Source organism: Arctopsyche grandis, chromosome 11, assembly GCF_051622035.1.
Source record: "Arctopsyche grandis isolate Sample6627 chromosome 11, ASM5162203v2, whole genome shotgun sequence".
Classification (NCBI taxonomy): domain Eukaryota; kingdom Metazoa; phylum Arthropoda; class Insecta; order Trichoptera; family Hydropsychidae; genus Arctopsyche; species Arctopsyche grandis.
The window spans coordinates 17,577,973-17,605,695 of NC_135365.1; the positions used below are offsets into that span (position 1 = coordinate 17,577,973).

Genomic DNA, 27,723 nt, shown 5'->3' on the forward strand with positions numbered 1-27,723 from the left:
TATACAAATTATAAAATTATACAAATTCTACGAGGTTAGTTACTCGTTAGTTATATTGATCATTTTTTTATTTCATATTGACATAATTCGAATCATTGAGGTTTTGATAAAGAATACATAAAATATAAAGACCCTGCAATTATGTATGTAGTATATTTGGCGAAATAAAATTAACTATACATATGTCCTGGTCATTTGCTATCCATCAGAGTGCAGCAAGTGTTAATGAAATATATTGAAATTTTGAATATTTCTATGTATCATTTCCACGTCTACATATGTATATGTACATATGTAGTGTTTGTGAGCTATTTCAATTTGGCTGTTATTTAAATAAAGTTTATCGTACATAAAAACAAAAAAAAACATATTAACTTAATAGAACATCGTTTCGATGAAATTAATCTGTTCGACAATAGAAATTCAATTACACCGCATACTGTAATCCCAGCTCTATCACGAATTAATAATTCATTCTGTTGAACTTGTAAAGTAAACAATAACATCAAAGCTGGCATGCGAAATATTTTACAATTAAAAAATAATGTGTATACTTCGCGTAGCATATTTGGATAACGCAAACGAGCTTTATGCTCCTTAATATAATATTTAATATGAGAATTCTCATTACGAACAAGCTGATGGATATTTGTTTTTTCAATATTTTAAATTGCGAGATATCGAACTTTTGATCTGCGACCTAATTTTTCTTACTACAGAACAATCCGCTTAAGTCAACAACGATTTTCCGGTCTCATCTAGGGATTTCATTCCGTTTCCGCCGGATATTGAATACACAGCTTCCTGCATCCCCTCACTATCTAGTTTTTCTTGCTGAACTACTACTTCTGATTAACTTTGTGATGCTTTCGATCAAAGATAATTGAAAACAAAACGTGCACATACTATCTGCAGCATTTTTAAAAACAGTTCAGTGATAGGTTCCGATTTCTGCAACCGGACATATACCAGTTCGTTATTACATATGTTATTATAACATACATATGTTCATATTAATTTGTTATTTGAATTCATTTGTTGTATTCATACGAACAAATGGTCCAATTTTCATACAATATCACGTTAATTTGTTTAGTTCTTATTCCCAAGCGATACATATACTAAATAATATTAAATATAAGGCCTGTTTATGTTATCATCTCTAACATCCACTTGAATTTGCACGCAAACATCTGAAACGATTCGAGGTTTGTTTACAAAGCAATGGATTTATTTCAGAAGTGGTTAATATTGATGAGACGCCGTCAAACGCTGCGCGAATAGATAACCATGTAACAATCAACAATTACCGCAAATAACCATTTGCTAGTAAAATCTAATGGAAAATCTATACAATACACCATTTATATGGGTTCAATTGTTGCCATTTATATACTGCGAAACGATCAAGTATACATCCATATACATATTATATAGGTATATAATAAAGATCTGGAAGATTCTAAGACAAGCCGAGATTTGGCTCTGTATATTTATATTCAAAACACGGACTTGTCCGAAGTTAATCCGGCTTGTACGTTTGACACGTTCGACGATAATCCCGATATTGCCGAAATGAGATGAGTTTGAATTAAACGCGTAAATATACCCTATCTTTATTAAAAGGATTATTTATTAAACTTGTACCGACAAGAAAGTAACTAACTGACGAGTTATTTCATTAAAACTATTACTTTTTCAGTATAATGTATGTCTTAATCTCAATAAAATTCCAAAATATTTGAAGGTCATAATTTAAAAATAAATAACTTGGGCCAGACGTTTAAAAAATATATATATTGCCAAACATGATAGCAGATACTTAGAAAAAATTTCAAATAAAGTACTTATCTTTCAACCTAAGATGACATACTTAATATACATATGTATGTACCTTTATATATATATAAAAAAATCGAATTATGTATATTTTTATTTATTTTATTTATATATGAACATCAGTCAGCATTTGCTTTTATTTCGCTATTTCTTTTTCTTGTTACTTGAAATGTCCTTATTTTTATTTTATTATTGTTAACTTGAATGTTTTATTTTATCATTAAATTTACATATGTGTATAGGTCAAACCCCTTGGATATAGATTTTGCCACCTACCCTAATTATGTTAAATAAATATATAAATATCCAATTCAAACCAGCAGCACTACAGATAATACTCGGAATAAATTCTTTTCAATCGAGATTGAACCTGGTAACCTCTAAGTGGTTAGCACATATGTAAATGCCAATCTATGCTGCTGACTATTATTATTCAATTGAATTTTAATTTTATTAATTATTTATTTATTTGTTTCAGATTGTCCATTGCTGAATTTATATACTCTAACTTCCGTATCATCTTCAAGTAAGTTCCAATAAATTTATTTTATCTCACTGAGCGCACATTTCAAATTGATTATATAGGTGCAAAAGACTTCTGAAAGACACATTTATATTGTATCGTATTGATTATATTTATACCTACATATATAGCCAACAGCAAAGCTCGATGGTTGCGTTAAAGCTAACCACTGAGAGGTTCTCGGATTCACGTCCAAGATTAACCTCGATTGAAAATAATATATTCGGAAGTATTTCTGTAGTGCTGATATTTGTAACTTTAAGCCGATCATTTCCTATCAAATTTGGCCAATTTATCTGAATTCATTGTTGAAACGGTTGCTAATCAAATTGACAAAAGGACCTTACCCACCATGTTACCACTATTTGAATATGATTTCAAATTTATAATCTGTAAATTAATATACGTACAAGTTTAATACCATATGTGTCGCTCAACTCTTAATGGTAAATATAAATTTTAAAATAAAAAAATAATATAATATAACTTTATATTTGAGAAAAATATTGATGTACATATGTACTTATGTATACCGTAGTATCAAATTTCAAAAACGTTAACAAAACAAATGTATATATTTAAGACTCTTTCATATATACAATGTGTATTTTATATAAAAGCTTTTATATACGACATACGACACAACACATAAGTCAAACGTTGAATCGTTTAGAAATTAAAATTGAGGCTATTCGACTTAGGATATTCTGCTCCATACATACATATTATGTACATAATACACAGCTAGAAGCATTTACACGAATAAGAAATTACTCGGTGACATTTCGATTCGCTCGTTTCGACTCCGCAGGGAAAAAAAGGTCGTAGCAATCGAGGTGGAGGAGGAGGAAAAGGATGGGAGGGGAAATCTGAAGGGAAAGAGCAGGGTGTGGGGGGGGGGAGTTTACAACCGAACGAAATTGAAAAACGACCTCGTTAAAACCGAAAATGAAATGATTCATACCGACCGAGAATTATAACTGAAAGTAAAATAAAGCACTTTTTCACACCGTAATTTTCCCGTCATTTCGAAACAAATACCCTTGTATACACGTACGTACATAGATATAATTCATATGCAAAGTTTCGCAGACTCCGTCGTCTTCGCGACCGACCGTGGAAAACTCGTTTCGTTTTCCCCGCAGGCAATGCGATGAAAATGGAGCAGTGGGTCTCCGGTACAGAGCGGTGACAAAGTGCGACAAGATGCACCAAAAAATGCAACAAGCACACACACGTACACGCTTAAACTGTGAAAGAAAATTCGAGGCAAATGCGAATTCTCAAAGCGAGCTCTCCTCGGGTACATATAAAGTCGGATAAAAATGTATTACGTAATGCCTCGGTGTGCTTTCAATTGGATCGTGTACGATGGATTAAATTCGACGATGTTTTATTCAACGGAATGGGTGGCTTTCGGGGTGAACCCGTGAAACTTTTCCGTTTGTCTTTGTTGTTTATGGTTAATTTAATGAAGCCAACGATGATCCCACAATCAAACGGACCCTTTGTTTATGTCGCAAATGTTTTATCTCGTTTGTTTTTCACTTTGTAGGTGCAAATGTGTGCACGCGTTTTCAACGTACATCCATATTTCGTATGCGTTGAAATGTTCGCTCAACATATGTAATTGAAATCATTACCATTTGAATTTATTAAAAATAGCACATATGTACTTATATGATATAAGTATTACTCCGAATCTCAAGCCAATCAACATTTTGTATTACCAAATTCGAGTTCACTGGGCATAGATCTATAAGAAAAGTCATATCTCGTCTCTGAACCAAAATAAAAGTCGACATTTGTCGAACAGTGTTATTACTAGTCACCGGACCCAGAAGGTGCCGCGTATTGTTCAAAGGTTGTATATGCATTGTTAAAGGTTTGCTGAACCCTTTTTACAAAGGATTTACAACAATGGAACAATGGATAGCAATGTGACTATCCGGTGTCTAGTTATTACAGATACAAAACACTAAAGACAAATTGGCGTTAGCAAAGTCTGTTATTCTATAATCAAAATTTACTAATTCAATTTCTATTGTTATATACATATTATCTATTGTTACGGGGACGAGTAGGAGATGGTGTACAAATATTATAGTCACAGTTTTTTATAAGATCTTCTTTAATAGTAGTAAGTATACACGTGATTAATGTACGTTTGTATTGCACGTTACTAGTTAGTAGTTTACTAGTTAGGCAGTTTAATCACAAGTGCCTTGTAAGACTGTTTGATCGCAAGTGATCAGTTACACTATTCAATAGCAAGTGATTAGTAAGAGTGTTTGATCGCAAGTGACTAGTTACACTGTTCAATCGCAAGTTACTAGTTAAGGTGTTTGATCGCAAGTGATCAGTAAGAGTGTTTGATCGCAAGTGATCTTCCATATGTTTAACATCAGTATATATTCAATAAGGGTAACAATTTGAACCAATCATAGCTCGTGAGAAAATAATATTTTAGGGGGGAACTCGAGTCGTGTGAAAAATGCTCGTTAAACAATAAAATTAATTAAAGACAATATTTTAGTGTTTGCATATGTATCCCTTGAGGTTAGATATACACAATTCGTTGTGCGGATTTGTGAAGGGTTTTGATTTTTTCTGAGAACCACAATTTGTCACGCTGGTGGCGTGGGAATAAGCAATAAAGTTAATTAAAAACGATATTTTTAGTGTTAACATATGTGTCTTGAATGTATCGAGAAATGGTTGAGTAGATATGCACACAATTTGTCACGCAGATAGCATTGAGTCGTGAGAAAAATGCAACTAAAACAATAAAGATTTTGAAAGTCTCATAAATATCATTAAAGGAAAATATCAATTAAGCGTGCGTTCAAAGAATCAAGATAACAAGCGGGAATAAAGAGTAATATAAGTACATACATACATAGGTTGTAAGATATTCACTACATAACACTATAATATTATACATAGATAATTTTTACAATTAAATTTAGAGCAATGTTCAGTAACTTTTACATAAACTACATATTTTCTCGAAAATTACTAAAATCACTATCGAGCCCCTGAATTAATAACGATGTTCTGTAAATCCTGTTCTTTCCGCTGAAGTGCAATGTTAACCTCATTCCATTTATCAAGTATGAGATTCCACAGATTTAAAAGTTCAAGAAATTTATAATTGTACATTTGAAAGTTTTGCAAGTGAATGTGAATTAGCAAAATTATAATCGTATTTTATAATGTTTAAAACTGAAAGTACATACATATCTATGCACGTCCTCATACTAATCGTGAACTGCTTCCATTGGTTTCGATTTTGAACACCATCTCGTATCTACATTTTATTTTTAAATTTATTATTATTTATTCAAAAATAAAATAAAATAGGCGAGGGGAGCCTTTGGCGCCCCTCGCATCGAGCACCTTTGGCACTCGCCCATTTTCCATAGCTCGGCACTGCTTATATCAATAAGGTAGACAGATACATGTATATTTAGGATCAGATGCAAGGAATTTAAAATGATTGAAGTGGATTAGATCAGACAATGTTCATTATACGTCTTTACTAGAATAAAAAATTATTATATACGATTGTCAAAATACAATACATACACGAAAATTTAAATATTAATCGGACAGCAAATCAGTCAAAGATTGAAAGATTTAGGAGTCATACACATTCTTCTTTTGCTGAATAATCTGTGAGCGACACGTAATTACGTACATCCATTTTTCATTCACATATAGCCATTCTAAGCTTGAGTGACAAGCTTAACAGATTTTTGCTCGCAAACATAATACACACACAATATTATACGATATAATACCCACACGTTCATATCATCCAAACATCACTCACACATAAAAACTTTTTAATTACTTTAATCCACATTGCGGAACACGCCGTCGTTAGCATACATGTATAATACAAACGAGGAGGAAAATTCGCCCAACGAGCGGAAACGAGCCCGAAGTTAGGTGAGAAACACGATTTCGCAAAACTCGACAACAATAATTTCACCGGTCCGTACGTTAAGAGTCATCACCTGCAACGAGTGCATTAAATTCGTTCTCGGATGCAATTAAGCCAGTTTCCCCGACTGCAGTTTATATCGTGAACGGGCTCCATTGTAACAACTGCACATCTAGCCAATTTCAGCCCCCCCCACAACACCCCTTTTCCATATTCGTTCGCTTCGGTTGTGTGAGTGTACGAGAATACATAAGAGGATTTTGTACGGATTTGGAGTCGTGAGTGGCAGTTTGTGATATTGCAGCGACTCACAGCCACTGCAGCTTCACATGCATCCGGCGCAGACATCGAATTGCACTGTGTCCTCGTTGTGCAGATTGATGTATTTTTTTCATTCTTGAAATTGAATTCCTGATACGTGTTCAAATTAAAAGTTTTATCTGGAATCTAGATGAAATAGACGATGCTCTTGGATGTTTACTTCCTTGTATTCGCTGCATTCAATTTATTTATTTGCGACAATTTGATGATTCTTCGGATTCTTATATAATTACTTTGCCTTTTCCTTATAAGGATACTTGAAAAAATCACCACCCCTTAATCGGTGAAAAGAATCAGTTCTGAAAGCTTATCATTTTACGAATAACTGAAACAAGGTTACTTTAGTAGTGAAACTTGCATATAAAATTGGCACTTCTCAATAATTATTATAAAATAAAACCGACAAATTGTGACAGGAGATGATTGATCTGGATTTTATAATCAACCAAACATTACACATATGTAGGTATGTATAATCAATGATACACATAATCATAACCATAAAGAAAATCGAATAAAATTTTCTATTGCGACCGATATTTCAACCCACGAACCCCCTCCTTATTAACAAATCCTATCCTTTATCATTTATCACTTAATTTAGTATGATTAGATAAAAAAAAGTCTTAGATAGAAAACCAATCATTACAAACGGCGAAATAAACGCATAATTTCACGAAAAAAATAAATTTTTGACTTTTAAAATTCTAAATAATTAACTATGCATATTTTCAAGGAATGTAAGATCAAAATAAAATAGAAAAAATAACTGACTATTGATTCCAATATTCACTTTGAGTGCAGCAATACTAGATTTTGAGTTTGAAAGACAAAAACCAGTCAAAATTGCGCATTTTTTTAAACGCTCATATCTCATAAACAAAAACGAACCAATCAAAATTGTTATCATATTCAAATTAATTGAGGTTTATTTGATAATAATTTATTAGCCTCCACTCTGGTAATTCAAAAACGTGGTTTTTTCTTGCTTGATGTAATTGGGTTAAAAATAGAATTTTGAACACGCAAAAGCTTTTTTTTTTTGTGAACAAAAAAAATATTATCGATCATAAGATTTCTCGGAAATCATCATTTTTATTTATTCCCTTTCAACGATCGTGTATTTTTTGAGTTGAAAATTACACCCTTCGTGTTAAATATATGTATGTATGTATGTACATATGTAATAAATTTCCATGCTATAATGAATATTATTTCAAACAAAAATATTCGTTTTTTATGATATTAATATAAATAAATTATGTTGAATATAAAATTAAATTCAACGCACGGTATTATATAATATGTACATATGTATATGTATATGTAATTTTAGTGCTGATAAACACATCGTGCGTTTCTATAGTATTAAAAATTTGCCACCGAATTGCTTTAACGTTTAATAATGCTTGTAATGCTTTTATTCCAAGGGAAACAATTAGAAAATTTATCGCGGAAAACAAAAATCTACAAAGCCGACTCAAGTTAAAAGCTCTTCTTTTTGTGGGAGGGAGAGCAAAAAAATGAATACCTCTACCTATTGTTTCAGCTAAAAGCAAAAAAGGGTGTCCTAACATTAAAAGATTCCTTTTGAAAATTTTGCGTTTGATACAGTTGAGTAAAGATTATAATTTTCACGTAACATTGTATCTATCAAGTTTTTATTAGTATTTAGATATAAAGAGAGGAATAAATAATGATTTTAAAACAGAAAAATTTAAAATATCCCTTTTTTCGTCACGTTCCCTTGGGTAGCATTTGAGTAGTTGATATTGTATTATACCAAAGAACGTACTACAGGAGCTGCTTTGTAGTTAAATATAGATGTGCTTTATCTAAAAAAAATCGGGTTATGTGTTCTCGTGTAACGTCGTTATCGTCAGTGTGATAAACGCGCTCTTTCAAAACTTTTCCTGGAAAACAAGTATTTTTCCACTTTCACCGTGGAAATGTCTACGGCGATTGTTGAACCACGTGCCATTAGGTAGACAAAAGACTTTCATTTTTTTATCTCGCTAAGGCTTTGTTGTCTGCTCTCTACGCATCGTCATTGTGTTGGACAAACATTGGAAAAAGGTTTTGACCCCCCCCCCCCCCCCTAAGTATTTCAACCCCTTTTCAAACTGAGCAGAAGACCAATTTATATAAAGAGGATAAACAAGCCAAGTGCCTACGCAGATCTAAATTACGGCCAATATTGTTAGTATAAAATATATTTTAAATAATATTACGACGTGGTTGATTACATACTAGACTAATCCTTCTCTTTTCTAACAAAAAAAAACATTATCAAAAGAGCTATAAAAAACAATCGCTTGAAACAGCAGATTTGACCACTCTGTGTCCTTTATCGACTCGATTTCCGACATCCTTTTCCCTTGCAAATATTTTGCGATCAAAATGACATCTATGACCCCCTTAAGTATTATTGCACGCCGTTTCAAAATATCCCATCGTACGATATATCCTGGATATATGTACCTATGTAATATTATTCATCAAAAAAAAAACAGCAACGTCGAAATACTTTATACGCACATTTCATATAACATAATGTATTCTATCCCACAGGAGCGACCCGAAGACTGAAATCTACTTTTTTTCTCTGGTATTTGTTGTACGCAACCTTTTCTGAGGTTAAGTTGACCCTTTTTTTCCACGTCGCTGTCTTTGCTTACATTTGTCATAATCATTTCTTTAGTCCTACGTTACTTTTTATTTCTACAACGCAAACAAGTCGCGCGTATGATATTAAGATTTGTATGGCCTATTTATTTTTGATATCGAAACGCCCATAAAATGCATTTGCACAGCATATATACTTTAGGATTTTCCTTTTGATTAAAGTAAATATAATACATATGTATTTGTACGCTAGTCTTATACATATGTACATATGTATGTGATAAGAGTTTTTTTCTATGCAATATACACATAAACACAGAGCTTTTTATTACAATAATTCGTTATTGAATTGTTTATTTTGGGAAAACCATATGGCATTTATTGTTTATGTCTTTTCATCCATCTTTAGGACTGCCGAAAGTTCTAATAAAATTTTACGCTTGTAGCAGGACACACGTAAAGACATAAACCCACTAATAAAGCAGGAGAAAATATTAAATTTATGAACACTAAAAATTGATTATTCTACCAAGAACAAACTTGTACTATAATATTATAGAACCACATAGACATATATGTATGTATATGTACAATCGTGGAATTTGTATTTAAAATATTTGAGCGCTAATAATAATTTATTATTTTTTCAACGAAGGTTTTCAATTTACCAAATTCTTCGCATTAAAGTTTTCATTTGGAAACACTACAAATCTATTTCTTAGCATCAATTTCAGAATAAATATATTATTTTTTCTATTCAATCTCCAATAGCTTTGTTAAAACATATTCATAAATTATATTATGTGATCGTCATCACGATTAAGCAATAAGTGGCTTCAGTGAGATTGATTCCATCATCTTCTCGGAATTGGTAACCATATTATACATTTTTTTTTTTTTTATATATATATGTATTTGTTACCATACTGCCCTTATTGTTTCCCCAAAATTCATGGTAAATTTGATATTATATTCGGCCGCATAGCTTGGTGGTTGCGTTAATACTGTTGCGTAGGGGTGGGTGGAGAATCCAAAGAGAAGTTCCTGAATTCAAGCCCCGGGTTAGTCTCGTATATTTTATATATTCTATATATGAATATATAAAAATCAATGTTACATTAAATCTTAATTATAATTGCAAAACGACCTTTGTTATTAACCTCTTCTAGTTCATCTTAACTGAATTATACTAGTCATATATTTTCCTTTCTCCTACTAAATTAACTAAAATAGAAGCCGCATACCACAGTCCAATTTACCTAATCCTTTGCGTAATCTCACTCGACAGGACACGAGTATAACAAATAGCTCCTGACAGTAAGACAGCAGTATGTAAATAGAACAAATGATGATTTCCATCGTGCCGTAGAATGAACAATCATAAACCCATCCACAACACAAAAAATATTTTACTTGTTTGAACATAGCATTTCAATTTAATTTTTCAACCGTTGGTCAAACCAACAAACAAATACACTCACATAAAACTCATTTCGAGACGAACATTATTCAAACTTTTTTTAAATTTCCCACGTATGCGCCTCTTTGTAGATTTTTGTAATTAAAAATTAACCAAACGAGCTTTTTGTCCCGACGTGCACATATTTCATTTGCATAACAATTTAATAAACAATTCGTTGCGCCCTTAACGACTTCGTTTTGTGTTCGGCAACTTAAAAAGCCTACCGATAATTAATCACGGTTAACGCGACCAGAGGTCTCCCACACCACCCCCTTGTAGCGCAGGACGAGTCATCATTAATCTTGAGTATGCTTTTATTTATCTCGGTTTTTCGAGCGTGGAAGCCTCCCCCCAGCAGAGACGGATCATCGCGGCAGTTTCCGGTTCGATCTTTTCGGCAATTAATTTTCGCGAAGTAATCTCCAGCGATACACTCGCCGGTGAACCGTGCCAAAAGAAGATGGAAAAAGAGTATATGTGGGCCGCAATTAATTACACCATTACGGCACAACAAATTCATACATATATAGGTATCTGAGTATACCTATACGAAGGTATTTCCTGGCTACAAGATAGACTAGAGTGATTTCCGGGCGTGTTTGGATACCCAGAGCCCTTTGTTGTAGGTATTTTGTAGCCGCAGAGCGACGGCTAATCTCGTTTCAGAGTCACCTCAAAGCTGACGCAAAATTGAATCTCTGCGAATAAATTTGAACGCTAAACGTTATGTCAATAATCGACTGAGAAATTGAATTGTTGTTCGCCCCGTATAATGTGATCGATCATCGACATTATAATAATCGGCTATTTTAAAATTATATGGGAAAGGGTTCAAAGTTTTGAAATATTATAAATAAATGACGCACATAAATAAATGACGCGCTTAGATCTCCGAACATGAACGATTGTATCACTTTTAATCACAAAAATCACAGTTTTTACTTAACGGATCGGCAGTTAATACATTTTTAATCATATTTATCCACTAAATCATAATATGACAATGATTTTATTGTATTTAGAAAACCTAGTATTGCTGTGCCAAACGTGAGTGTCGTGAGTATATTTTTTCTATTGATTGTGGTTTTTGTTTTCTTTAAAATACCTAAATTTAATTATTTAGCGAATTTAAAAAATCTTTAAGTATAGTATATCATTTTTACACATTTTTTTCTCGAACTATCGTGGATTTGCTGGGCCAGTCCTATATTTCACTACATTAACAAGGAATTTTCAATCTCAATATTATTTATTTTCTCTGAACGTACTTATTCGAGTAGTAAATTACTTTAAATTTAAAATGTTTTAGACTCGAAATGCTCGTGAGATCGAATTATGCGCTCTCTATTCTTCATCTTGCTCTTGCATCAAGCATATGGTCATTAAAAACAGCATTTTTAATTAATTGAAAATCATTTCCCGCTCTGATTAGTACTTTTAGATAAAAACATATATATTGAGACAAAAAACCAATCCTTATAAACGTGGTTAAGTAATAAAGTAGCCAAATAAACTCAATATTACGGGCGAAAATGTGCACAAAAAAGTATATTTTTTACTTTTAAAATTCACTGGAAAAATAATTATACGTATTTGAGATCAATAAAAATTGCAATCAATATAAAAAAAAAATCTGACTATTGATTTCAATACTTGCATTTGGCACATCAATACTATATTTTGAGTCTGCAAAAGACGAAAATCTTTCAAAATTGTTCATTTTTTTAAACGCTTATAGCTCATAAACGAGCAGAAACCAACAAAAATCATTTTCATATTAGTAAAAATCTAGGAAAAAGTCTCCACTAAGGTATTTTAGTGTTATTTAATGTTTTAGTAATTGTAATATGAATATGAAATGCATAACTGAATAAAATAGTGTGAAAAATAAAGTATAATATATGTAATTCTATACAAATATAAAACTCTTTACCCATATTATACTTGAGTTGACGATCTAGAAGTAATCAGCTCATTTGTATTTATTTATACCTGAAGGGTAGAAACGTCTAGTCGTAAAATCTCCGAGACCCTTCACTAATAAACATTAATGTTATTCTGTCATAAAACTTCTAGATAATTTTTTTGTGAGCGACATTCACAACAGATATGATATTATTTATGATAGTGTAGTCTTTTCAGATGAGTGTTATATAAATAGACGTTTCGTATATTATTAACAATTTAATTTCTAGTAAACATAGTATATCTTATTTTGATTCAATTTTGCATCTCAATTCGATCATTGCCTTTTCCGAAATCATTCTAAAAAAAAAATATTCTAATGCCCACAAAATGTAATTAACGATCATCTTAATTGAAATTAATGGTTTCATTGAGTGATAAAGAATCATAAAAATTAATAGCACTGAAAATTATCGTCAGCTAAATATAAAATCGTTTAGCGAAAATCCATTTAAAGAGTCCAATGTTAAAAACTTTTATCACAAGACTTTTGAAAAGAAAAAATAAAATTTTCAAGTTATTTATCGTCCCAGATAGGCAGTAATTACGACCGTCTGACGAGAAAATCGACCGGAAACAACATCAAACGACCCGAAAACCATTTTCCTTTCAAACGACCGCTCAAACGTCTACGCCGTAGTTACCTTCGTATGATTCTCAATATCGAATATGAAGGTGTTCAAACTTGAAAATTAACAATCAAGACCCAACACAGCGATCACAATTTCATGCTGGAACGTCATTTAAAATCGACACACGATACAAATTGCCATCAGAACGTCACGCGATTTGCCCACAGTGAAAACTAATTAAAGTGCAAACATTTGATACGATTTTGACATTCGAATACGACACGAAAATGATTGTACATATATTTATGTACATATGTATACAGCAGTGCATGTAATCAATGATCCATTTGTATACTAATATTGTGTAACGCTTACCATAAAATCGACTATTTAAACACATATCTATCCGTGAGAATGGATAAATTGCTCATAATCACGATTTCAAATACAATTTGTCTTTTAAATATATAATGTATTTAATTGTTTGCATACATATTTTTCTTTCATATATCAAAGCCTACTTTATAAGTTCGGAATATTTACTTTTAGATTTGATTATCTCTGATTGACAATATGTCTCTAATTTACAGCTGTGGACAAATCAAGAGTCTGTCCAGCATATTAAGGAATTTTTCATGTTTCCTCCATTAGTGTATTGAGCTGAAATCAAATTCAATAAAAAAACTATATACATACGAGTCTAGAACATTTCATATTTAAAGTTATTTAAAGTCATTTACTGCCCTAATTAGTACGTTCAGAGAAAATAAATAATATTGAGATTGGAAACCCCTTTGTTAATATAGTGAAATATAAGATTGACCCAGCAAATCCATGATAGTTCGAGAAAAAAATATGTAAATAGGAAATAATACTATACTTAAAGACTTTTAAAATTCGCTAAATAATTAAATTTACATATTTTAAAGAAAACAAAAACCGCAATCAATAGAAAAAATATCGAACTAACGACACTCATGTTTGGCACAGCAATGCTAGATTTTATAAATACAATAAAATTATTGTCATATTATGATTTAGTGGATAAAAATGATTAAAAATGTATTGACTTCCGATCCGTTAAGTAAAAACAATGGTTTTTGATATTATGGCTTCTTTAGTAGCGAGAATAATGAAACAAACCTATAAAAAAAACTTTTTTTGCTATTTTCCTTTTAGAACCAAATTCAAATTTAATTTTTATCACTAAATTCATTTTATTTGACAATATTTATTTTTATTTTTAAATGCTTTTTATTATTACGAAATTATGTTCACAATACATCTTATATCTATTTTAATAGCTACTGATCTACTGATCATTTTCTATTTTACAATTTAATTTAATTTGGTTAGTAATCACAGTATTATATTATTCTAATGTCAATCTACAGCATAATAGGAAAAAGAGCTCAAAAACCTATTTACAATCCTTATAAATGTTCATAATACATCTAAAACATAATATTAATTAAAGACTCTCTAAAGTCGATGACCTAAAGCAGATTGTGTTTATTTAATCTGTGTTTATACCTGAAGGGTATAGACATTTTGTTGTAATCACCGAGACTCTTGACAAGTGTGTTAGTATGGTTATTAGTGATTCTGTCATAGAATCTACTGGTTAGTTTGTTAGTAATGTCTGTAACAAACGGAATATTATATATGGCATGCAGTTTTTTCAGGTTAGTATATATGGGTGTATTATAAATTATTTTTAGGGATTTATTTTGTATTACTTGGAGCTTGGAAAGGTTAGTATTCGAGGCGTATTTGACAATATGAAAAATAATATGGCTTTGAAAAATCGAATTAAAAACATTAATGGAAAATATTAATTTAAGAGTTGAATAAATTGAAGCAAATGAATAATTTAATAAATAAATAAGCTTTTTCATTAATTCCCTTATTTAAAGTACAATAAAATAATTTATTCTAAGGAATCAGGTATTTGGCCCCTGTGTGCGACTCTCAGCGTTGAGCAAACGAGAAAGAAACGGAAGAAGAAGAAGAAACTTAGCTAAAATTGATATATTATTGATCGCTTTTATAATCAATCGGAAGAGTAAAACATAGTACATACATGGTTCAAAATCAACTCGCAAAATGTCTAACCCTATCTAACAAACAAGTGAAGCTAATAAAAAGTTAATGATAAATTTGTTCGTTGTCTTATGAAATGCATTAACGCCCACAATTCTCCTCTTCAGCCCGCTAATTTCAAATTCTACACACCTCAATACATTATTCAAACTCCTCTCAACTTTGGATAATTTTCCCCCTAATTACAACCGACCTATAATCCCTTGACTTACAAACGGAACCCATGACTGTGACAACCGAATTTGTAGTTAAGTTTGGAGAACTCCCACCGTACTACCTCACAGGGCTAACATTCGGCAATCGATCCAGGTGCGGATTGGGGCTAACCGCGACTCCAGGGGTGGTACTCCACTAAATGGTGCTCCCATTTCAGCGATTCGGTGCTTTACGACCATCCGTCCCTTATCTGTTCCACGTGAGTTTTCTCCGCTTCGAGACAGACTTACGTTCATGTAGTTTTCCCAGGGCTCTTAAGTCCCTCTGGCACCGAGCCGCCAACCGACCGGAAATGGCCCACGATCACGAAAGAACCTCGGCACGAGCCTATTTTATACGCGATCGCTCAGCAGTTTAACCATAATAAAATACAACACTTGCGAATATAAACAATCATGTTTAAATACATTGGAATTCGTGTGTGTCTATGCATGTACATACATATGTGCGGTCACTGCGAGTGTGTATTGCATATACGGGGAGAAGAGATTAAATGCGATTTATTGCTCGTGTAATATCCTATTACAAAATACCGCATGTTTACTTATGTATACGCGTATATACAATTGTATGTGGGGTCCTTTTTATGCGAATTTCATGGTTTATGTATCTATAGGAATTTCGATCCACATTCTTTATTGGGTGAGGCGTTTCGTAAAAACTTGACGGTTAGGATGATGTTTATATAACAAGTAGTTGATTATATAAACACCCAATATTCAAGATCAACGTAAATTATAATGATATACTTGACTTTATTTTATAGTAAACTAATCATAATTGGGACAGCGAACTTCTATTGTTTCCTTGTTCTTTGTTCGTCTTTTCATTTATCATTGTTTCTAAACTTTTTGTTGAAAAAACTTTCGAAAAGAATAGGGTGAAACTTACATCACTCGAGATTGAACTTCCTCAAGAACCACTCAGGAATAGTTTTGTAAACGAGTACACATCTATGTATTGTTATGTGGACAATTTCAATGGCAACAAACAATTCAAAAAGCTTTTATCTTAATTAATATTTCAATTATAATTTACCATAAATAAATAAATTTATCTTAAACATTATTTATTATATGTGAAACGTCATTCTTAAATAGTGTATAATTTCCACTGAACATGAAAACATAAATTAGTTCCGTTTATATAATATTATCCAAAACTTCACGTCAACATTCCGGCCCAACACTGCGCGTAAAAGACTATTTCTGTTAATAGTATACAGCAGTACTCGTTTTCGGCACGTTCATGCTTGTTTTGAACAAGTGCAAGGCAAAATCGGCTTTTATATAAATACGGCTCAATCTTGCATTTATCGTCGAGTAAACACTGTCACAGTATGACGATTCTGAAAACATTCATGAGCGCATGGCAGCACTTTCATTAGTACGGGTGCACTCACCACTATAATATCACGTCATGCATGAATATTTTCACAACCAGATTCTGCTTGATACATCACGGTGACATGTACTTCCGTATAGTGTGAATAGATTGTGTCGAATACTACTGTTTCGGATACGCCACGTAAACATAACAGAACTATTATGAAGCGAGTGTATCCTTCTTGTTTTAACGATTCCAGAATGTAATAATCTTTTTTAGATTTTGATGAAGATGTGTGTTTGACGATGAATTGACGATGAAGACAATTGTATGGTTGACAATGAATGAAGAGTTAAATAAGAAGATTTCAGAAATAAATCAGGAAAATAGCGTAAATAAAAACAGCCTCGATTTTAAAACATAAATGAAAATATATAATATAATAATAAAAAAATAAATAAAAAAAATATATATATATATGTATATTCAGGAGAAAAAAAAGATAATTTAACAAAATTGTTTTCGTTCCTTTAGATTACAAAACTAACTTCGCCTGAAACTGAAAGAGCTTTTTCTATTACTGTAAATTTTGTGCCAAATCTTGAAATAGGATTTCGGATTCTCATTTTAAGTATTATTTTTTTTTTTATTATATTAGGATTATTTTATTTTATTTCTTAGTATTCTTCTATTCTTATATTATCTAGTATTTTTCTACTTCAGATAAATTTACTTTTATAATTATATTTTTCCAGTAAATAAATTAAATTGAAAAATATTTTTTTTTACATTATATGTATGTCCTGGGTTCCTGGGAATACCGGCAACGATATCAAGCTCCGTCCCATGTCCTGGGAATTGAAAATTTCTGGGAAATCTAGCAATTAAATGTACTGAATAATATTTTTCGTACTACAGTTGAACCTTAATAAGTACTATTTCTAAAGCTGCCTAATTTAATTGAAGATAAAACATTTCAGTAACATTTATTAGATAATTTTGTACATACATACATTGCATATCATGACATGTATTTGAGCATTGATTCATCGTTTGAGCTTACGATAATTTCTGAACTTATGCATGGTATATAAATTTAAAAATAGACGATATAATTTTGAATACTAAGCATATCTATTCCGCAATCAAATTTAAAATATATTTTATGCCGTATAAACTTTTTTCGTTCCGAAAAAAAGTGGCTCGCGGTTTCATCGCGCATGAATTTTCATTTAACGACCGTTCAGTTCGGGGATGAGGAAACGAACGGGAAGGGGAGGAGAGAAAATCGTAAAATTTATACGATCCGCAGTATCGTTTGGGTGCGTGGGCTACACAATATTGAAATAAAGTATTCATCTGCCTACCGTAACTCGCGTTCGGGCACTGGATCCCATTAACTGTCCCTGTAAATTCAGCTTTATCTCGTAGATACATATGCATGCATGTATGTATGTGTGTGTGTAAGGAAGCGCAAGCTTTTCCTCGATTTCCACCAACTTTCTCGAGGTAATTTTCTCCATATTTAGTACCTACATAATAGTAATTTACGCTCCGTACCGGCGGGTTTGTTAACTATGATATGATTAACGCGAGTGGTGCGACTCTTGCCATCCATCCCCATGAGTCGCATGTATGTAATTGCCACTGACGGGTTTAATTGCTGAATTAATTTTCGATAATTTTAGAGACAGTGTCGTGACAACTCGGGTACGCCACTGTGCAACGGGCATATCTCTCTAATTACCACTGTACGACACTGTTCACCTGCTCTTCCGCGTAACTAACCATTCAGTACGTCAATTGTTGTCTGCATAATTACCATCAATATAATTTTATTTATAAGGTATTCATTTTATTTTTAATCTAACAAGTGATCTATATGCCTATTTATTTTTACTGTCAATTAATTTCAATACAATTGCTTTTTCCCAATTACAAACAATACATCGAAGATTTTTTGTAAGCTTTGTATGTGAAATTTGTGTCACAAAAGCGAAATAACATGATCCCCCATTAAAAACATTCAACTTCTGGGTATTGATGTCTATTCGCGAATCTTATTAAGCTTTACATGTATTTTTCCATAAAATAACGACATTGTTAGTTAGCGACATCGTTTGCCTTTTTTTTGTTTATACTATTCTAAATTGAAGTTAAGCAAAAAAAGAAAAATCCTACTGTTTACATACATACATATATTTAAAAACAACCCACTCTCCTGCTTTTTTAGTTTCAACTAAATTTACTTTATGTATAAGTATACAGTATGAAGTGTCAATAAAGACACAAATGTACATTTCAATTATAAGCATAAAATCAGACTATTTCGAAGAATCACATAACAATCTGATTTGATGTCATAATTTGACCTTTACGTTCTTTGGAAACCCAGCTAAATTTATATGTGCCATTTTTTTCTTCAAAGTTGGTCTATACATATATTTATTGAAATTCAAATTGAAGAACGGACAAAAGAATTTAAAGTGGTGCAACGAAGGCCGCAGAGGAAATGGGTGGATGAAATTAGAAACATGTGTGGAATGAGATGGATGAGACTTGCCCAAAACAGAAACCAATGGAAGCATGTTGGAGAGGCCTTCATCTAGCAATAAAAATCTAATGGCTGTGAATGATAGTGATGATTATGTATACTGTAGCGACAATTTTTTGGGATACATTTTGTTTTCCAGTTGTTTTCTACAACGGAAACACATAAATTTAAAATGGTAACAGATTATGATTTTAGTAGTGCCAATCAGATAAAACCAGCAGAGTCTGGCGGGAGCCGATCTATCTGAACTTTATACATATGTACGTTATAATTATTCAAATATTTCCAGCAGCGATGATGAGCACATGAAATTTTTACAATGGAAGTGGCATTCAACCCTAACCAAGTAAAAAAGGGGCTATGTTGATACCGAAAGCGATAGTGAAGGTGATATCAGAGATACAAACAGTGATAATTGGTCGATTTTAAGTAATCATATTTTCAACCAAAAAAATTTTATTTTTCGGTTGAAAATATGTTTTTTAGGAGTGTCTTCAAAAGAGATCGGTTTCTACAAATATTTCGGATATTACAACTCAAAAATAATATTGTAGAACACAATTGCTTTTTGAATCATTTAGATGCTAAATGCAGACAATTAATTATACCGTGCAGAGACATAGTGGTCGATGAGTTCGTCGTGAACTTCAAAGGCAAGATTTGTTTGAAAAGTGTAAAAAAATAGTGATCAAAAACACCGTGTATCTGTTAAATCTAATCATTTCGTCTTTGCCCGCCTTCTGGGATGATCCAACTTTTTTTTTCGATGTGTCTTACAAGTAGGTAACGAATAGAAAATATGATTTTAGCTAACAGTTTAAAAACTAACCAATAGACACTTTATGAGGGTGGGTACGCATTAAAATACAATGAGTAAACAGACAATAGCTTTGCATCCTTGGACCCAAACTGCCTAACGAACTATAGGGTAGGTATGAAAACATTTCTATAGGCATATTTTAAAAGTTTCTAGTAATAAAACTCATTTATTATACAAAACTGCTGTCATAAATAATACAAGAAATATAGAACTTATCATTTAGTTTGATTTAGTAATCATGATGGTTTGAAATAATTGAGTTTAGTGACTATATTCGAAAAATGCTATCCCAAATCAACATCATGTTATTATGGTCACAATTGGAGACGAACAGATGGTCCCAAAATAACTGAGCATAATATTTAGTTTTTATCTAAAAAAAAAAATTGCGTATTTTTTGTTAAAATGAATTCACCAATTTGATCTTCGACATAATTTAATAATATGAACAACTAAATTAAAAAAAAAAATCATATAACTTTTTCCATCCTAGAGTAGACTAGTGGTGAAGAGAAATTCCAATAAGAGTGCAAAGTGTTAATGATCAAGTTAATCAATTTAATTTTCTTTACATTTCAATCAAGATTTAATCCCACGATTTCTCAACTGATAAATGATAATAAAACCATTGAGTTTAGTTTTACAACGTTAACAAAAATAAAGCCTAATACGAAGTAACTACCTACATACGTAGTAACTACCTAATACAAATCCTTTATGGTTTGATTCAACTTTGTCTTTTTTGCCGTGAAATGTAAAAAGTTCAATTTTTTTTACTGCCAATTCGTAATTTAAACGTCCCTTAATTTGTTTGATTTATATTTGCGTGTGAATAGAAAACGGAAGGTCTGAAATTTGTAATTGTGAGAAGACAGGAGAGAAGGTCGCGCTAGACCGGCAACCGGTTACCCGACGAATGATTTATGCTCGCTTCCACCAGTTTCCCGAAGTTGTGAAGTGAAGTATGTGAATTTGCGACCGGCGATACATCTTCTTAGTCTGGCACATCCTACCACCACCCCCTCCCCAATGAATAATGGCTTATTCTGGAGAGATCTGCAGATTTAAACTTCATCTCTATCGCGCGTTATGCGATGGGGTGCGTACGGAAAAAATGCGGTGAGGAAACGACGACGTCGAAAAATATTCGAACCGAACTTTGTTAACCTGCTAACCTTTTCTCGACAATTTGAAGTGCGTAATCTTGTTGAGATGAGACACGAGTGCGTGACTTCGGAGGGTCAAAATGAAAAGAAAATAAAATGGCTTCGAGGTGTAAGAGCTTATTTGAAAGTATGATGCGCTCCAGAATATGAACACGCAACTCATCAGTCACAAGAGCCATAATTTATACCACTCTACTATTATGTTTTACATAATATACTGATTACATAATGGTTCAATACGCATTGTAATATTAAATTTAAATTCGGAAATTTATCCTTCATTGTAATCTAAATGTAAATGTCATTTAGAAAACATTTCTATGGAACAGTTCCCAACCGCTTACAATCCAAACACTTTTGATTTTATTAAAACGAATTCAAAATTAAACTTTTATATACATAGATTGATTTATTTAATTAGTTGCGTAATTAAGTTAGTTTTTGTTCAAACTGTAGATAGATTATATCATAAATAAATATGCATTATGCATTAGCCCATGATACATCTCTCTATACCTATGATAGTTTTTTAGACTATATATAGGTTAAATGCCTGATGAAAGAGATCTTCGATCAATGTGTTTTAACAGTAATGACGTATAGATGTGAAACTTGGTCATTGAACGCCAAGTTGCTGCACAAAGTTTAATGAACTCAAAGAAGTACGGAACGTTATATGCTTGGCATAGCGAGGAAAGATAGGAAATGGAATACGTGGTAGGAAAGTATGTCAATAGTAGTGGATGTAGTGGATAGAGTGAAGAAATTGAAATGGCAATGGCTGAGACACGTGGCTAGTGCTAAAATGGTACCCGAGAGAATACCCAAAAGGATAAAAGGAAGACCGCAGGAAAGATAAGTGTATCCATAGATGTCTATATGATGCTTTGTTAAAATTAATCTAAAAATTGTACATATATCGATGTCTGTAATTGGTCAGGAAGGCGTATTGGGGCTTACCTGTTAGGCCTTCCTGGTATGTATACATATATGTATGTAAAAAATTGAGAAAATTAGAAAAATGTGTGGAGTGAGATGGATGAAAGTTGCGCAAAACAGAGACTAGTGGAAGAGAGTTGGAGAGGCTTTCATCCAGCGCTTAATCGGGAATGGCTGTAAATGATAACACAGGTTCAAATTAACAGCACAAAATTCAGCAAGAAATGTTATTTATATATCAAAATTGAGTTATTAATCCATTTTGTTTTTGTGTTTATAATCTATCAGAACACATTGATATATTTTCAAAATACGTCTACTTTTTTGGCAATATGATTGATTTGTTTCCCAAACTATGCGTTAAAATAGCAATAGATGAAGTTTTGTGATCATGCGAAAATTTTAACTCGAGATTTTTTTTTTATATATACTTGGTCCTCCTGATTTTTCGCAATATTTGAAACCCCAATTAATTGGTTCTAGTGAACGTATCACTATTATGCTCTAAGGATAAAATATACGAATTACTGAAACCTTATTAGACTATTTCGTAGAAACATTTTGATTGAAGAAAGCATACATACATATATAACCAGCAGCGTGGTCTTGTGGGAAATGTTGAATTATTTCGTACTTGATGTTACGGGTTCGATTCCCACTAAGTATCGTTGTTGGCCAGACCTTGGTTTGTCGAGGTCGATCGTTTCTTATCAGAATTTGCCAATTTTTCTGATTTTCATTGAAAAGGTTCCTGTAAAAATTGGCGTTTCCTTCCTTTCCTTCCCAATTTTGCAAACCTTTAGTTATTGTTATATCTTAGGTTTCGCCATATTGCTCACCATAAATGTCTCTGTGGTTGTTTATCGAATACAAAAATTCGTATTGTTACATGAAAGTTATTCATCGTTACTTATCGTATTCATACGATGTTTGTAATATCTGACCATAGATGTCAGATATTGTTTAGATTTACATGTATCTATGTAATAATTATGTGGACCAGGAAGGCGCATTTAGGGTTTACCTGTTAAGCCTTCCTGGTATATTTGTATATACATATATATGTAAAAATAAAATAATATGTACATATACCATGTAAATTTAATACTTCTTTCGTTACAATCAAATACTGAAAGTATAATATACACACATATTTATGTAAATGTAGAAGCTATAGTAAGATTAATAAAATGAATTTCGTTGCGAAAATTATCGAGTTTTCGACACCGTTGACTCGATAAAAAACGATATGGTTCTGCTGTGTCTTCGCCTCTAATATATGGCCGACCAATTTTTTCAAAGGCTTTACTTCTGTCCCGTTCCAGCGATCTGCGCCTGCTGAAAAAGGCAATTCCGACTTGATTGGACTTTTCAAGGAACCCTATCCTCGCCCTTTCCCAGCAAAAAATCGCATTTCATCCGGCCGAGACGCCTTCAACAATATTTCAAACGCTCCAAGTAACCCCATTTTTTATAAGCAAGCTTATTATTACTGTCGACACGGTTACTGGTAACTGCATGATTATTCATTATACACATGTACATATGTATGTATGATAAGGCCAAATAATCCTATAACAAATTTTCATTTTTTGCCGTATATTGCGTCCCACTTGCGAAGTTTATACGCGACTTTGAAAAATGTCAACGCCAAATTATGCTATTTCGGTCGAATTTTCCACCATACTATATTCGCGTGGGTGTTTGGGTACAACCGCTCGAGCTTTTTCGCACGTTTCGCATAAATGCCATTCGGGCAAGCGGTTTTTGTGCGCTTTCAATTTTAGCCCTTTCAACGGAACTGGGGAAGAGGTATAAATCACCTCCTTTTGTTCTTCGACTATCTAATTATCATACGCCATAAATTTTAAATATTATACCTCATATTGAAAAACGGAATATATATTTTTTATTATTTAGTTCAAACATGAAAGTTTTCATATGTAAGCAAAACAAAGTAAACAATGTATGTATACAACACATTATATGAACCGTTATATTTTAAAGTACCGGAAGTCCAATTTTCACAAGTTCACAAATTATTATCACATCTTTTAATTTGATATGTCCAGAATGTCGGAAAAGCAGAATAAACACATTACAGGCCACTAGTATTTTAAAATATTGTTATACATTATATTTAATGCTTTGCGAAATATTTATCGAAATGAAGAAAAGTGGACTTTTGCCACTTTCAAGTGTAACGGCTAATAATATAACCAGTAGCGTGGTCTAGTGGTGAATGTTGAATTATCTCGTACTTGATGTTACGAGTTCGATTCCCGCTAATACTCGCTACTGGCCAGACCTTGATTTGTCAAGGTCGATCGTTTCTTATCAGAGTTTGCCAATCTTTCTGATATTCATTGAAACGATTCCTGTAAAATTGGCGTTTCCTTCCCAATTTTCTGTTGCGAACCTTTAGTTATTGTTATATCTTAGGTTTCGCCATATTGCTCACCATAGATGTCTCTGTGGTTGTTTATCGAATATAAAATTCGAATTGTTACATGGAAGTTATTCATCGTTATTTATCGTATTAATACGATATTTGTAATATCTGACGATAGATGTCAGATATTGTTTAGATTTACATTATTTAGATTATGTGGACCAGGAAGGCACATTTGGGGTCTACCTGTTAAGCTTTCCTGGTATATTTGTATATACATATGTATATAAATAAATAAATAAATAATATAGAGATAATTACTACTATTCCAAATCTAAGTAAATTTAATCTATTAACATATGTACATAAAGCCGTGCTTAAATTTTCGTATTTTAAATATAGTTTTAACCATTGATCTCATTCAAGTTTCCTTTTTTTTTATTTCGTAATCCCAATTTCATCATTTTCCTCGTATCTGAAGATCATGACTTTCCCATTTTCTATTATAACTTTCATAAAGCCCGTCATGATCCTCCAGCCCTCTCAACATCCCACACCTTGCAGTGACTCATCTATAGTTTTCCCAGTGGCAGCTCTGATCTGGACATTGAAGATCTTATTCTTCATCTGTTTCCTTCAACGCTTTTTAGAACGACCAATTTTTCCTATGGCGGAATGCCCAAAGGACTGGAGGATACGCCGAAGACAAATGGATGATATTGCCAAACCTCTGCTCTTGATTCTTCTCGCTGTCCAGGAGATTCTAAGCATCCGTGTCCAGGCACCACATCTCAAAAGAATCAATTATCTGGGTTTCTCTGAAAAATACATACATGCATACAGCACACGTAGAGCTATTGCATACCAGTAGAGAGATCTTGGGCTCAAATGCGCTCTGGCGAGACTTGTGGTTAATAAACATACATAGATCAACCATCCCTTATTACAATTTTCTCATTTTTCTAGCTTGGTTATTGTGACGGATTCAATAAATTGATATCTTCCTCCTCAGTTTCATGCAAATTCGAGTTATTAGCATCTTTAATTTGTTAAATCTCATAAATGCTAACTACGTAATGTATGTATACATGTAAAAAAATGTTGATTATCCATAAATATATTTATTGTATTGTATTCTATGTACTGTTATGTTTGAAAAATTGTTAGTACTTATGTACAAAAAAAAATCTAACCATATGCGTCGCCTTAAGGTAGTTCCTGTCATGCTACATACAATATTTATATGTATGTAACAAAAATAAAAATGTAATTATAAGTTAACTTTATTGACGAATTGTAAAATTCTCTGGAGAGTAAACGAGGCACTACACTATTAAACAAGAACGACACATAATCAATATCTTTCAACGTATCGACAAAATTTAAATAAAAACCGATTGTGAATGACCGCGATTCAAAAGTAATTTACGATGTTTTGCGAAAAGGGTGGGAAACTTCACAAAGGTTTCTGGGGTGGGGTGAGCTTTTAAGGTTACCGCCGAAATGACCAGGTAAATCCCTTTACGTCCGTAGCACAATAGACTTTACATGGACCATGGTCGAACCTTAACGGGGAACACGTGGACCCACTATAAAGGGACGTGTCCCTACCGCTACACACTTAAGCAAGGGTTGATTTTTCTGGCTCATGCTAAGCCCACTTTTACACCCTTCGACATCCGCTTGCATCATCCAATTAAAACTTTTCACGAATAATAAACAAAATCCACAAGTAAAAGCTATATTTTTACTAGCATCCTTGGATCTTTAAGTTTATTATTTATACCATCCGAAATTAAATAGATTTTTATTTAATTGGAGATAATTCTTAAGTCCTGTTGTACTAGTCTCTATATTGGAGAATATAATGTCTCTATAATGTCAGCAAATTCGAGTTTATAGCAACTCAAATTTGCTGACATTATAAATATGTAAAATGTATGTATATATTTCATATAACATAACTATCGAATTTGTCCATAGATGTCTCTATGATACTGTAAAAACATAATTGTTTATCAATATATGCAACTGGCCAAGAAAGTGCATTGCGACATACATATAGCCAGCAGTATGGCTCAGTGGTAGCGTGTATGTTTTGCACCAAGTGATTATTGGATTCGAGCCCACTATACTGCTGAAATAGATAAGTGAGAGTTAAATATATTAATAAAAAAAATAAAACTAAAAATCCCAGAAGATCTTTGAATGTGAAATATGGATTAAAGGGAATTTTGTCAATATTTATTTTAATTCTGATTGGATTAGTTGATCCAGATTGGGAAGAAATAATATTTCATCTTAAAAATGAAGAATATTTGAATATAAAATAAGATTAATTAATTAAAAAAAAAATGTATTTATAATAAAATTAAAATTGTAAGAGTCAATTTATTATGACTTGAGTGTTTGTGAGTCCAAGTCGATCGTCCGTCGTCCAAGTGATCATTGTTGAAACGGTTGCTTAAAATTGGCAAAAAATCATCCTACCTGCTGTCACAAATCTTCTGTTTTATATACATATGTACAATTTATAAAAATTTATGAACAAATCTAAAATCCATAGATGTCTCAATGAATTAATGCTTTAATTAATTAATTAATTGTTAATTTCATGTTCTCCAGCTTTTCTAAATATAGTGATTTATATTATAAAAATGCTGCATTGTTAGTAATTAACTGTCCAGGAAGGCGCATTGTGGTCTTTCTGTCCCTTACTGGTATATATTTAAAAACAAAAAATAAAATAAAAATAAAGATATCTGCTAGACCTTTCTGATATATATGTACATACGTATATTTTTAATTTATTTTTATTAAATTCATATTTTTCAATGATGTCATTACGGGTTGCCTTCAAGGTGACATCTATGGTATTAAACTTGTACATACATATATAAATTTATAGATTATTAATTTTTGAAATCATATTCAAATAGTGGGTTAAATGG

At 32.2% G+C, this 27,723-nt stretch overlaps 1 protein-coding gene across 1 annotated transcript in view; it reads left to right on the forward strand.

The window, feature by feature from the left end:
- Nucleotides 1-27,723, forward strand: part of LOC143918729 (octopamine receptor beta-2R-like) — a 204,395-nt gene that overhangs the window by 144,389 nt on the left and 32,283 nt on the right. Inside the window, exon 5 of the mRNA XM_077440749.1 lies at nucleotides 2,318-2,365. The gene's annotated coding sequence lies outside the window, so the exon portion shown is untranslated. The remainder of the gene's footprint in view (nucleotides 1-2,317; nucleotides 2,366-27,723) is intronic.